Source organism: Octodon degus, unplaced genomic scaffold, assembly GCF_000260255.1.
Source record: "Octodon degus isolate 3935 unplaced genomic scaffold, OctDeg1.0 scaffold00126, whole genome shotgun sequence".
NCBI classification, from domain to species: Eukaryota; Metazoa; Chordata; class Mammalia; order Rodentia; family Octodontidae; genus Octodon; species Octodon degus.
Window position 1 is genome coordinate 7,308,275 of NW_004524702.1, and position 13,317 is coordinate 7,321,591.

The following is a 13,317-nucleotide window of genomic DNA, read 5'->3' on the forward strand; positions in this document are numbered from 1 at the left end:
TTTTTTTGTTTTAATCTTTTATGTATTTATTTATTTATTTGGTACAGGATCTCCTTACACATTCAATCCCTGGTACCGGAAGAAAAAAAAAAGTAGGAGGCTCTCATTATACAGCTCGGGCTCGCAGCGATCCTCCTGTCTCAGCCTGCCCAGTGCTGGGGTTATAGCCATGCACCGCCCCACGCTGTTTTGACGGCCAGCATGACATGTGGTACCAGGAATCAAACCTGGGTTCTTGAGCTTGCTAGGCAGGTGCTTGGACTGCCGAACTATCTTCCTGGCCCCATCTTTTTTTACTTTTCAAAACTTCTGCTCATCAGGAGACAAAGAACACTAGGGAAATTCTGCAAAGCCCCAGTGACTGAGATAAAAGATGCTTCTTGGATGAAAAAGTGAAGTTGCTTGTGTGGGGCTGCTTCGCAGCTGCTTGGGCTTCCCACACATAGGGGCTCAGCTTCACCATCTCTTTCACTTGCTGTCTCCTGGGCGCGGGTGGAAGAGTAATGTGTCAAACTGCTTTGACAACCAGGATGAGGAAGTAGTTTAGGGAAACATCAATACATGAGTTAATGAATGCATTCTTTATTTGCTGTCCAATGATTTTCCTGCCCCAGGCCTTGGAGGGTGGAGAATCTGTTTTTGTTCGTTTAAAGTGCCTAAGAATTTAGGAGATAAATCTCTGTTGCACGCACTGGTGACAGAAACAGTCCCTGGGACTTTCATCCTCCCACCTCATTCCTCACAGGGCGTGAACCTCTGAGCTCAAAGAGCCCGACGCCCGCTGTTGGCTGCAGGCATGGAGGATGGGGGAAGGACTACCCAGTGCAGCCAGGTCAGCAGGCAAGGGACAGCAGGCCCATAGCGGCGTGTCCTGGGCAGAGCCGTCAGGGAAGCACTTCCTGCTCAGAGAGGAGCTGGTGTCACCACCTGGGCTGGTTCACCATTCTCAGGACAGAAGTCCCTTTTAAGGAGAAGATGGCCATACAGTATAGGGGAACTAGCCAGGGACAGCCTGCTAGGACTGAGCTCCTTTTCACTTTCATTTAAAAAGTGAAAAGCAAGCATGTTCCACTTCTGTCCCATAGCCTCCATGCACCCTTTGGCCCCCAACTGGAGTCTGTCCAGGGCAACAGGACTGGTTGATTTGCAAGAATGTGAGGGTGCAGGGACTTGAGAGCTTAGTGTGTTTCTCTGAGACTGTGCTTGGACTCCAAGAGGTCACTTGGTTGTTGTGATTGTTCATTTGAAGACAGTGTCTCATGAAGTTGCCCACACTGGCTATAAATCATGATTCTCCTGCTTCAGCTTCCTGAAGTGTTAGGATTGTAGACTTCCCTTGGGCTCTGTCTAAGATGAGTTTTGAGGGTTGGGTCATCAAGGTAAGGCAGGCAGGTGGGGCTGGGCCCTCGGTGCTGTGAGAAGGGCGTTCTTCCCAGTGCTGCCAGGGGCTGGTGCCTGGTTGTCAAAGAACTGAAAGTTTAGGAAAAATTAGGCAGGTTACTTAGGATGCCTTCTGCAGCGAGTAAGGGGAAGGGTCACCTTTGCAGGGACACACAGATGGAGGTAGCTGGGAGAAAGAGGGAGGGAACCATGGGCAGGAAGGAGGGAAGAGGGAGAGAGACCCAAGGGATTTGGCCGGGTGCCAGGATGAGGGCTTAATGGGTGGAGGACCATGACTATGGGTGGGCATTCTGTCTGTGGCCCCTTCTACACTCATAGGCTGAGGAGAAGAAGACAGGATTTTGGTTTTCTTCCTGGGGTACAGTTGTCCCCAGGAAGCAGGACTAATGGGTTAAATAGCTAGCTAGATACTGTACACCCAGACAGAAATGATGCTCACTGTGCCTGGGATTCACTTTCACTCCTGCCTTATTAAGTATTGGTAAAGTACTTAGCTGAGGTCCTTGCCCTAAGGACGGTCATGACTCTACTTGTTCTAGTTCTGTTCGTGCAGTCCTTGGGAAGAATGCAGAAAGCATGGAGCTACATTCCCAGCCCTTTAAAAATTTTATTGTGGGGGGCTGGGAGATGGCTCAGTGGAATAAGCGCTTCCCTGGCAAGCGCAAGGGCCTGAGTTCAATCCCCGGTTCCACAAAAAAAAAAAAAAAAAAAAGAAAGAAAGAAAAAGAAAAAAAAAGAAAAATTTTATTGTGAGACACTCTTGCTATATTGTCCAGCCTGGCCTGAAACTTGTCGTCCCCTGCCTCAGCTTCTGGAGTAGCTGCAATGACAGACGTGCGGCATCGCACAGAGCTCTCCACTCTCTTTCATCATCTGGTCTGTTCTGTGGCCAGTGTGAACACGGCACCTTGTTGGTGCAGTTGTGGAGACACCAGGGCAGCGCAGGACCAGTTCCACCGGTCCTGAGAGCTGTTCCCTCCCGGGGCCACCTTTCTCCTGGAGGGGATGTCTAGGAGGGCTGATGACAGCAAGGCTTTGTGGGCTACTCCCTGTCTTAGAATAAGGGCAGTGTTTGTGTCCTGCATTCAGACCTGCTCCTGGATGTCCTTCCTCCTCCCTGGCTGCCCTTTTTGGTCTGTGTTGTGGTTTGGGGTTTTTGCAAGGGGAACAATACAATACAGGTCACAATTTTTAAGATGATTTTATAAGCACCCAAAGAATCATATACAAAGAGTGCAGGAAATCTTTCCACACAGTAAGCTCTAAGAATCGACTGAGGGCCTAGATCCCACAGTAGTATTCTGCATGAGTCCAGCTGAAGACCTAGAGCTCATAACAGTGTCCCCCATAAGTCCAGCTGGAGGCCTAGAGCCCACGACGTCTCATGCAGGCCCACTTCTCAGCTCCGCTCTGGGAAGGCCCAAGGATCAGTGGTGGAAGCTCGAAAGTCTGTGCCAGCGGGATGAAGGATCTATGCTAGCAGGCTGAGGGGTCTGAACTGGAGCCAGGAAGTGATGCTCAAGGTAAGCACTAGAGCTCCCTACAAAAGCATCACAGTTATCCTCAGTGACAGTGAGATCCTGAGCTCCTCCAGTGACAAGGAAAGCTAAGTTTCCATCAGGCAAGCCAACATGACAAGCTTCTCCACAGGCCTGAGCAGTGCACTGTCTTCCCTTCTGTGGCCAGGAAGTGATGCTCAAGATGAGGACCAGAGCTCCCCGAAAGTGAACTGTAGCCATTCTCAGTGATGATAAGGTCCCAAGCTCCTCCTCTGATGAGCACAGCCAAGTTCACCAGGAAAGCTGACATGACAAGATCACCCAGCAGAATAGCTCAGGAGAACCAGTGACTTCCAACAACTCCAACAGCTTCTCTGAACAGCTTCCCTAATAGACTCTTGACAGCTACTCCAATTCCGCTTCCTATGCTGCTGGCAACAACCCTCAGGTGGGCCTACCACATCCAGCACCATACTAGTTCAGTTCAGCTGGGTGTAACAAGCTGATCACGAGTTAACAATCCATTACACTCTGCTTTACATGGGTCTCTCTCCCTTTTCCCAAGGCCCACTGTTCAGAGCTTTATCGTGTCTCCCACAGGACCTCACCTATTTCCCTGGCTTCAAGAACCATGTACTTGCTCAAGATCCCAGACCTCCCTCTGTCCTCATCCTTCTCCCAAGCCCCAGATGTGCACAGCTGGCTGTGTCTGGAACACATCACTGTCCTCCCTCCAGCAGAACCCAGCTCTTCACTTCACCTGTCTCTGCTGCTCATGACCCCAGTGACTGTGCCCACTTCCCCTCCCACTGCCCACACTGTGGCTTCTTTCCCTTCCTGCTCACCCTACTGACCTGGAGCCACAGGCCCCATCAGGAGTCCTGTGAATCGGCATCCTGGTCTGCACACCTTTCTTCTTTGACCCATCAAGCCTCTATTGTCTGTGAGCTTCCTCCCTGGTTTCACTGCTCCCAGGAGCCACAGCCCAAACTTATGGCCATTACTTGCAGATAAAGGCCACTTTCTTCAGTAGCCAAGAAGAACGCGACCATTGTCTGCCTTTCCTGCTCTGTGGCTTGCAGAACATGTAGCTGAAACACAAGGCCCAGTGTTTTCTCTTTGGTTCACTTCCTGAAAGATGATGGCTGGGGGATTTCTCTTTCATCTTATTCAAACATTTCTCCATCCCTCTTTCTCTGGCCATGCTCATTCTTTAGTTCTTGAGAAAACATCCTTTTTCTAGGAAGCTTTCCCTTATCCTCCAGTTTGGCTTTGTTACCCCCCATTACAGTCCTTTGTTGATTGGACTTAGCTTACTGTGTATTGGCCTTCCTCTTCCCACTGAACTACTATTTATTTATTTATTTATTTATTTTATTTATTTATTTTTTCGGTACCGGGGATTGAACTCAGGACCCTGTGCATGCCAGGCAAACACTTATTCTACTGAGCTATCTTCCCAACCCTATATATTTATTTATTTATTTATTTAGTGGACTGGGGATTGAACCCAGAACTTGTGTACTTAATTACATACCCAGCCCTTTAAAAAGGCCCAAGCAACTAAGAAACTGCACTGCAGATGGTAATCTGTAATAGTAGTTTCATGCTTGGAGTGCCTGTCATTCTGGTCTTCTGAATACAGGCTGCTTGTCATGACATGCCAGCTGCTGCTATGAAGTCTCTCGGGTAGAGGGTTGTTCAAAAAGAAGGGGGTGGTGAATGAAAGCAAAAGACAGGAAAAGGAATATTGTGGGACTGTCCTGCTTCAAAGTTGTATATGGTTAGTTTTTTTGACTTATGTGTAAACATAAGAAGTATATAATTCTTTATGCCTATTTTTAAAATATATTCTATTTTTAAATGTTTTTTTAATCATATCCTGTAGGGACTTAAATTTCAACGTATCAATACTTGATGAAAAATACTTGTTCCATATTATACCTAAGATGTTTGATATGCAGACAGATAGTGGGGTTAAGCTTAACAGCCTAAGTTGTATGGTAATAAAAATAAGCTTGTCTTCTGGAGGGTTAACAACCTAAGTTTGCAGACCAAAATTAGATGAAAAGGAGGGCTGTGAAAAAAGCCAATATTTTGACCCTAGCTTTCCGAGGTCCATTAAGACTCAGGACATATGAGAACTTGTACTGTAACGTCATGTAACTTGGCAGAGTCCCAAATTTTCTGATCAAAGAGATTATGGGGCCAAAGAGGAAAGTGATTGATGATGTAGAGTGTGCCTAAGGAGAGTCACATGGAGAGAAAACATTCTCTCAGGCTTTCACAGAGAGCACATTGGCCAAGCAATGGCTGTGACTCATCTACAAGGCTGACACTGACAAACAATCTGAGGTACAGGATCTCAGGATAAATCCTGAGGGGATTTCACTGACCTTATCAGACCAAAAAGCTACAACTCTTGTTGTATAGGTTCTGCTTTACCTTGATCTTAACCATCCAGCAGAAAAGTATAAAAACGAAATATAAGAAGTAAAGCCATGCTGTTATGTTGAGCTGTAGGGGACTCAGGTCAACAATTTCTGACATTGCCAGTCAAGTGGAAGACCCAATACTATTATGGACTACTGAACTCTTTTAGATTATTTTGCTGAGTTAACGCACCTATAATATTCAAACAACGGAACTTAAAAAAAAAAAAAAGGTATACAGATGAATGTCCATTTTGTATCTGTGTATTCAAAGTGGTTAGGATATGTGCTCGCTTCGGCAGCACATATACTAAAATTCAAAGTGGTTAGGATAGATATATAGTTACATTCTCTTAATGAACAGAGGGATTTGTTCTAATGGTGTTTGTAAATAGGATATCAAGTCCGCATCTTGTACAGCAATTAACCACTAGGAAGAATGTATGCAGTGTGTTAATTATTGAAACTGTCCTACCGATTTGATTTGAAACTGTCTCATTGCTATTTGTTTATCAATAAAATTATGGAAAAAAACAAATAAAAATAATAAATAAAAATAAAAATAAAATAAAAAGGCCCAAGCAGAACTTCTGTCCATGAGGGAAGAAAGTCTAGAGATCCCCACCAAGAGGAGCCTCCCATGATACCTTGAGCCCTCTGTTTGAGGTGTTCCCACAGCTGACGGGAATTTTTTCTTACTATTCCTGATTTGTTGCCATAGTAGCAACACACTTCTAGAAAAAGGCAAGTACATCTATGCTGGGCTGTCAGGAGATCTGAGGCTCTCTGATTCTGGAGGACAACTACAGCTAAGGAATCTATTCAGGTTGATACGTTGGCAATTCTCCAGCTATCTGAGCACTTAATTGTGAATATTGCTAATGGCTAATAGTTGTAGCACTGAGTGTAAAACTCCCTGTTATTGCTATCCCAGCAAGTATGAACAATATCACAGGGTCACACTTTGGACATGACTGGAGGACAGGTGTTGGACCTCAATGACCTAGATAGATGGAAAGTTCACATACCCGTAAAACATATGCACAAAGACTCATTTTAGTGCCATCTAACACTGGATGTACCCTCTCAGCACAATCAAAGACAGTTCCAAAGAGGACCTCTAAAGAACCTGAGGTGACAGTCACTATGAGTTATGTAGTCAGCAGACACATTTTGGCCCTTAATGAAACCTAGAAAACAGGAAGTGTTTTTCCACATTACTGTAGAATGGGGCTGAAATAAGTGATCAGGAGAATTAGTTGAATTGAGTTTAGAGTTATTTTGAGTTAGAACTTAAACTCAATAGGAAAGAACAGAGAGGGAAACACACAGCAAACAGTCTTTGCTTAACTCAGGGTTTATAGCTTGGAGGACCTCATGGATCCTGTTGACCAGATGTAGGGCATCAGGAGTTGGGGGCCCTGGATGATTCACAACAGGCCCAGGAGCCAATGGAAACACTGGTGGTTTGGGGGGAGGAAACTTAATGTGGGATGGAGGTGATGGGGAGGGTGGACAGACCTTTATGATTTGTAAAATGAGCCATGGGTCTAGTCCCTGTCCATTCACCTGAATGTTTTTCTGGCAACCTGAGGACCAGCCTCAAAGGGAAGGATCCAAGAGGTTGCAAGTCTTCCATTGGTGAGTTAAACTAGAAGGAAGCTGAGTTAAAAGGCTATTTTTGGATCCTGTCCAGGTTATGACACAATCCCATTTAGGACAGAATGTAGATGAGAAGGGGATTTACAATGTTTTAGTGTTTGTCACCATTCTAGACAAATGTACTTTTTATTGGTATTCTCATTCCTAATTTAATCATCTATACCCTGAAGAACAGTAACCATTTTCCCAATTTTGGGTGTTGGCTCAGACTGGGCATGCGTCAAAATAAAGGTCTACATTAGACTGAGAGGGATCCCAGTTAGTCTGATTAAGAGTCATGATGGGGTTCATGTCATAAATCTGAATGTGGAATTTCCAATGTCCTGAATGTCCATACACTCCTAGGATATTTACATATATTAGCCACAGAAGAGTTATTTTAATTTTCAGTCTAGGCAGCCCAGAGTAAGGCGCCCATGGATTGCAGTTACACGTGTGAAGAGCAAAGACAGCCTTCCAAGGGGGGTGGCAGTCTGCCAGAGCTGCAAACCAGAGAGTGAAAGCGAACACTATAATTAACAGGAGATATGGAACTAGAAACCAGGTGGAGTAACAGTATACTGAAACTAGCGGTAAATAAACAAGTACCTGATGAGGAAGTATCAACTAATCTAAAAATTAGAAAGGTACTTTTGGGTACTCAGTCCAGTGATTACAACAATATAGAAGGAAACAAGGGAGATTCTGAGGGAGGGATTCTCTAGTCTTCTGGGGGTACAACCCAGAGTCCAGTAACAAGTACTGAAATTTGTGAGAAAGGGAATTAAAAAGCAAACTGGGTAACAGAACACTAGTCAATGTAGATAGATGCTCCATTGTAAGGCATCTGTTCAGTTTTCAGCTGTGTGCTGACCTACCAGCTTCCGGAGTGGCAGGAGCAGGACTTTGAGTGTGTTGTCCCTTCAAGGTGATCTTTAGAGGATTGGACTCGTTGAAGGAGGCCTCCAGCAATTGTCAGGATGAGCTCGCTTAATCATGGAATGATGAATCCAAGGTTGGATCTCTGCCACTTTTACTACAACGTGAGCAGTCAAAATTATTAAATAGGAGACTTTCCTGGTTGGGGACGGGGATCCTTTTTAAAATCTTTTACCCAGACTGTATCACCTGGATTGTGTGGATGTGCGGGTGTATCGGTGGGTATAGGTGTTCTCTCTGCTATGTTTTTATGTATCTGGGAGAAAGTTTTCCCTAACTGCATAAGTTGTTCTTGCAAGGTGACATTTTCCAACTGGCATAAGTCCCCTTGAAGGTCTCTAATTAATGGTGAGGGGCTCCCTCACCATTAAAAAAGGGTGTTTAAAAAGGGTGTTTCCAGTGGGTTCTGGTGATGTCCTGACTTTTAGGAGGGCCATAGGTAGCAATTCTATCTATGGTATCTGAGTTTCTTGGTGGTACTCTGTCAGTATTGACTTCAGGATTTTGTTTATTCTATCTTTACTCTAAGACCTATTCCATTTGATTTTCAGTTCCTTCACTGGTTTCTGGGTCATTTCTGCTACAAATGATGATCTCTTGTCACTGCCCCAAGTTAAGGGAAGTCCATAGCTGTGAATTATTCTCTTAACAAATTCTACATGATTCAGAGGCCCTTCTGGCCTTGTATAGAATACTTCTCACCAGGCAGAATAAGTGCAGACAAGAGCCAGTAAGTACTTATAGTCCCGTCATGGCTTAATTTTTGTAAAGTCTCATTAGAGATTTTCAAAAGGAGAAAGAGTCCATGTGTTGGATTCCAGGTGGTGATTGAGATTCTATGAGGCCTCAGTTTTTGCACAGATGGGACACATTTTGGTAATAGTTGTACAAATTGAGGTCAATTTTGGAATAGAATGATGCCGATCCGGAAGCTGGGCCATTGGCAGTCTTTCCTATTAATCAGCTTTGAAACTATCTCACTGATATTTGTTTCTCAATAAAAAATAAAAAAAAATATGAGTGCTGTATTGACTACCCCTGCATTGACTACTCCATAAAAATTTATAAGAAAATAAATAATCAAACTGGCAATGATTTAAGATATTAAAAATGATTGTCTGTTTAAAAATATATGCATACCAAGTCTGAAGTCAGGATTGTGAGAGGCAGGTTGGCAGACTGAGTAAGAGCAAAGGAAACAGCCGTTCCTAACTTTGAAGGGAGGTCTCAGTCCAACAGAGGAATGGGCATTCAGGCATGTGTAAGACTTGTTTGATGAGATGTCCTCCAAACTCACATGTTCCACATTGAGAAAACTTCCTTTCAGTGGGAATGCCAGCAACACCCTCTCATGGGTGTTTGTCAAGAAGTTGACGGGGCAACAAGTTGGGTGAGGATGGAATATTCAACCCCACTGTTTATCAGAAAAGTCACTGGATTTGCTCTGATTTTCAATGTGATAGAGCCTAGTTTGTTCTAATTGGAGCCATCAAAAAGCAAGAGCGTGGGATCACGTGATGGCAGGTTCAGTTCCCCAGGAGCTTTCTGGTCCTGCAGACAGAAGGGCACTTATCTTTCTGGTGTCCAAATTGCTTGCGCTGGGCCCACTGGTTTGGGGCTAGAGTGCAGGGACGATGACCTGTTTTGAGTTGAGGTCCCTCTGAAGCTTTGTTGGCTTGGTTCTGGTAATGTTGATGCCCTGTACAGAGCCCCTCAAGAAGTGGCTTTCTGAGATTTCAGCCACAGGGGCAGTCTGATTACATTTAGGTTCTAACCTTTCTTCCTTTTCCATTTATGAAAACCTTCCACACTCTCTGGAGCAGTTGAGAGGCATTCATGCCAGCAAACCCATTTTGACTTTTTGATATTTTAACTTTCTGTCTGAATTTCAGGGCTACACAGACATACAAAAGCTGAATTCACCATCTATTGATTTTCAGGGGCCTCAGGATCAAAGGGGATATATGTCTAGTAGCTTCCCATGGTCTCTCATAAAACTTCGCAAAGTTCTCATTGGGTTCTTGAGTAACTTCAGCAATTTTGGACATATTTATGGGTTTCCCCCTCCCTGCTTTTATTCCTGCCAAGAAGGCTTTACAGTATTCTGTGAAGGTTTTGTGGACTTGTGTAGTGTTAAAGTCCCAATTTGGTGGGGTGGTAGGGAAGACAGTATTTACCCAAGGATCAGGATCATCAGAAGCATCTGGAACTCTAGTTCTTAACCAAGCACATCCTCCCTCATAAGTACAAGCACAGTCCTCAGTGTGGAAGAGGGTGAAGAAGGTGTGCCAACAGTCACTGCAAGTTGGCTTGTGTGCCTGCAAAATCACAGTCAGATCAATCATGGCTTAGAGCTTTCCTAAATATGAGGGCATATGCTGTTTCCAGTTGGGGAAGTCAGTGGAGCTAAAAGACTGGCAACACAAAGCTGGCTGATATGGTTCCCCCATGCCAAGGTATCCCTGGAGGGGCACCTGGAGGTATGGTGAGTGGTATCAGTGATGGATGGGTCCTGGTGCAGGTGGCTTCTGGGGGCTAGAGGGTACTGACTCAGTCAGTGAAGAGTGAGCAGTGGAATCTGGCAATGTGGCTGTCAGTTGGTCAGGTGCTGGGGCTTCTGCCTCCAGAGGCTGTGGTGGAAGATCTAGCAGATCTGCATGGCTACGTATGTATGGAGGCAGGGAGACTTCAACAGGATCTTCCCAGGGGATGGGGTAAATCATTTTAGTCTTAGTCTGTGGGACAGTCTTTACAGGAGACCTCTGATCTGGCCAGTCAGCTTTGATCGCTAGTAGAGTTAACAAGCACAGGCCTGGAGCTATGATGGGGGATTTTGACACATTTCTCACCATGAATCAATGTAAGGGAATTGATTAGGGTGGCCTTTCAGTGAAGGACCAATCCCTTTGCCCCAGACTCACTGAATGATTGTCACATTCAGGGTTCCCTCTGGTGGCCAATCAGAGCACAAGTGTGGCCAGTTGATCTCATAGAGTATGGAGCCGCTGTGGTTTCGTTTTCATCCGAGGTCATCCAAAAAGCTTTTCTTGAAGTTTTCTATCATGTAGTCTCAAACAGTGGGCTTACTCTGGCTGGCACCCATACTGACTCCCTCGTGTATGTACACTGTGCCCTTGGTGACAGACAAAGGGTGGGTTCCCTTCCTGAAGGAGAGACCACTCTGGCACCTGCCTGCCCACTTGGCTCTCACCAAAGTTAGGACCATCAGGACTAAAGAGAAGCACTGGTAGGTTCTCTGTTTTGTCCATTCAAGCCTCCAAGGAGAATTTGCCAGACACGTCCATGGAACTGCAGATTAGGGCCCCCTAAAACTCTGTAGCTTTGAGACCCCACAGGGGTCTTTCACCATGAAGCACAGATAGGACAGTCTATTGCTTTCACAACCATTAGCAGTCATTCCACACGTTCACACACAGGCACACAGGGGTTAATACATTCCAATCTCCAACTCCCAGAGCAAAATCTAAGTGAGACTGACTATTCTGACTGAAACTAAAACAGATGAAACAGATGAGGAGTGATCAATTACTCCTTCATCTACAAGGGGACAGAATCTGACAGACTAACTGAGGGGGAGAGCTGGGGAGTTCTACCTTATCTGAGTGCCTGAACTGGTCATGTTCCATCTCCTCTTATAGGTCCAGCGAGGTCTCTGCTGTTGTGCAGGAGCTCCCACTCCTACCAACAAGGAGACTCTAGGAAGGAATCCAGAGGGTGCGCCATCCCACTTGCAGGCTGGAGAATGAGTCTTACTGCAACCAGCAAGCCTCCACTGGTGACCAAAAAGGGGTCAGTGTTTTTCCAGCCAATGCACCAAGAAAAATCCATGCCCCGAAAGGAAAGTGCTCCACACTAAGGAGTTTGGAAGGCAACTTTATTGTAGCACTAGCAGGCTGATAGGAGCCAGCGCTAAATCATCAGCTCAGAGTCTGTTTTGAGTTTAGTTAAAATACAGTTTTCAATCAGGAAGTGCAAAGCTGATAACTTGGTTATTACATGATTGATTACATGGATTATAAGAATTAAGTCATATATAGTTAGACAGACTTGTTTTAAGCAGGTTCACTTTGCACTTGCCGGGCAGGAACTTGTGCCACTGAGCTGCATCCCCGCCAAAGCAGGTTTACTTAAAAAAGAATTGCTTGCTGTTAGACAGGAACATGCTGGGAGAGAGGGGCTTGAGCAGAGTGGGTAGAGTTCAATGCATTCTTGACTGGGCCAGTGTGTTCTGGCATAAAGAGTAGAGTCCTCAAAGCAAGCTGAAGCCAAACTACACATGTCCATATTTCAAGTTAGGAAACCCAGACACTCCACCTGGGTGTGGGCAGGTATCTGGCCTGCCACACAGAAGCAGCAGCCGGATGCAGACAGTCGAGGATAACTACGTGACAAGCAGCATGAGTGAAGTTCCAGTCTACTGACTGATTTTTAATTCTTTTTTTTTTTTTTTTTGGTACAGGATCTACATCTCACTACACAGCTCAAACTCATAGTGATCCTCCTGTCTCAGTCTCCCCAGTGCTGGGATTACAGGCATGCACCACCACGTGCACAGCATGCAGCATCAGGTATTGAGCCAGGGTTCTCATGCTTGCTAGGCAGGCGCTTAGACCGCTGAGCTCTCTCCCTTGCCCTGATTTTTAACTTCTACTATAAGATTTTCATAAGTTTGCCACTACACCATGGTATCTGGGCTGCTTCATTGTTCTTTGGGCCTCACAGGATGGCGTGTGACATATAAGAAACACTCATTAAGTATTTAGTAATACAGGATGAATAAAGAAAGAATTGCCCGCCCTGTGGCTCCAGGCCAGAATCCTTGTACTAGGAGGTACTGATTGCATTGGCACTGGTTTGTGCTGCAGAGGAAGCACTGCTTGGCTCACTGCTGCAGGCTGGCCCTGGTGGAGTGGCGTCATGCATGACCACTGGCCTGTGTGACCTCTTTGTGCTGCCCCTGGCCACCCAGCAGTGCCATATCGTGGCCCGGCTAAACGGAAAATTTGCAACCAGAAACAAACAAATAAAAAATTGTCAAGCATCTTAACCAAGATGCTGCAGTTTGTGCTCATCAGTTAGTCTGGTCCAGGAGTTACCAGACTTACTTATCTAAAGAATATGAGGAGGCTTCTTCCAGAGCTGTATATTTCAAAGCCTCTGTGTTGGTCTGGATTCATCTTCCAATGTGAAGTTTCATATCTACTGCCCTCCAGAATATGAGTACGGGGCGGCACCTGCAGAAGGAGCAGATAGCCATGGGTGGAGTTCTGTGGTTTCCTGATCTCACCACTTTGGATTCTATTTGGATTCTGCCCATCTCTGTGGGTGTCATCAACTTACTGATAGTGGAGCTTTGTGCCCTACAAAGATCTGGCACGTTGTGG

The 13,317-nt window shown here is 45.4% G+C and overlaps 2 pseudogenes; both read left to right on the top strand.

Moving 5' to 3' along the window:
* LOC105743448 overlaps nt 1–12,354 on the top strand; it is a 27,490-nt pseudogene extending 15,136 nt beyond the window's left edge.
* Nucleotides 12,355–12,468: 114 nt separating this feature from the next.
* Nucleotides 12,469–13,317, top strand: part of LOC101590783 — a 10,781-nt pseudogene continuing 9,932 nt past the window's right edge.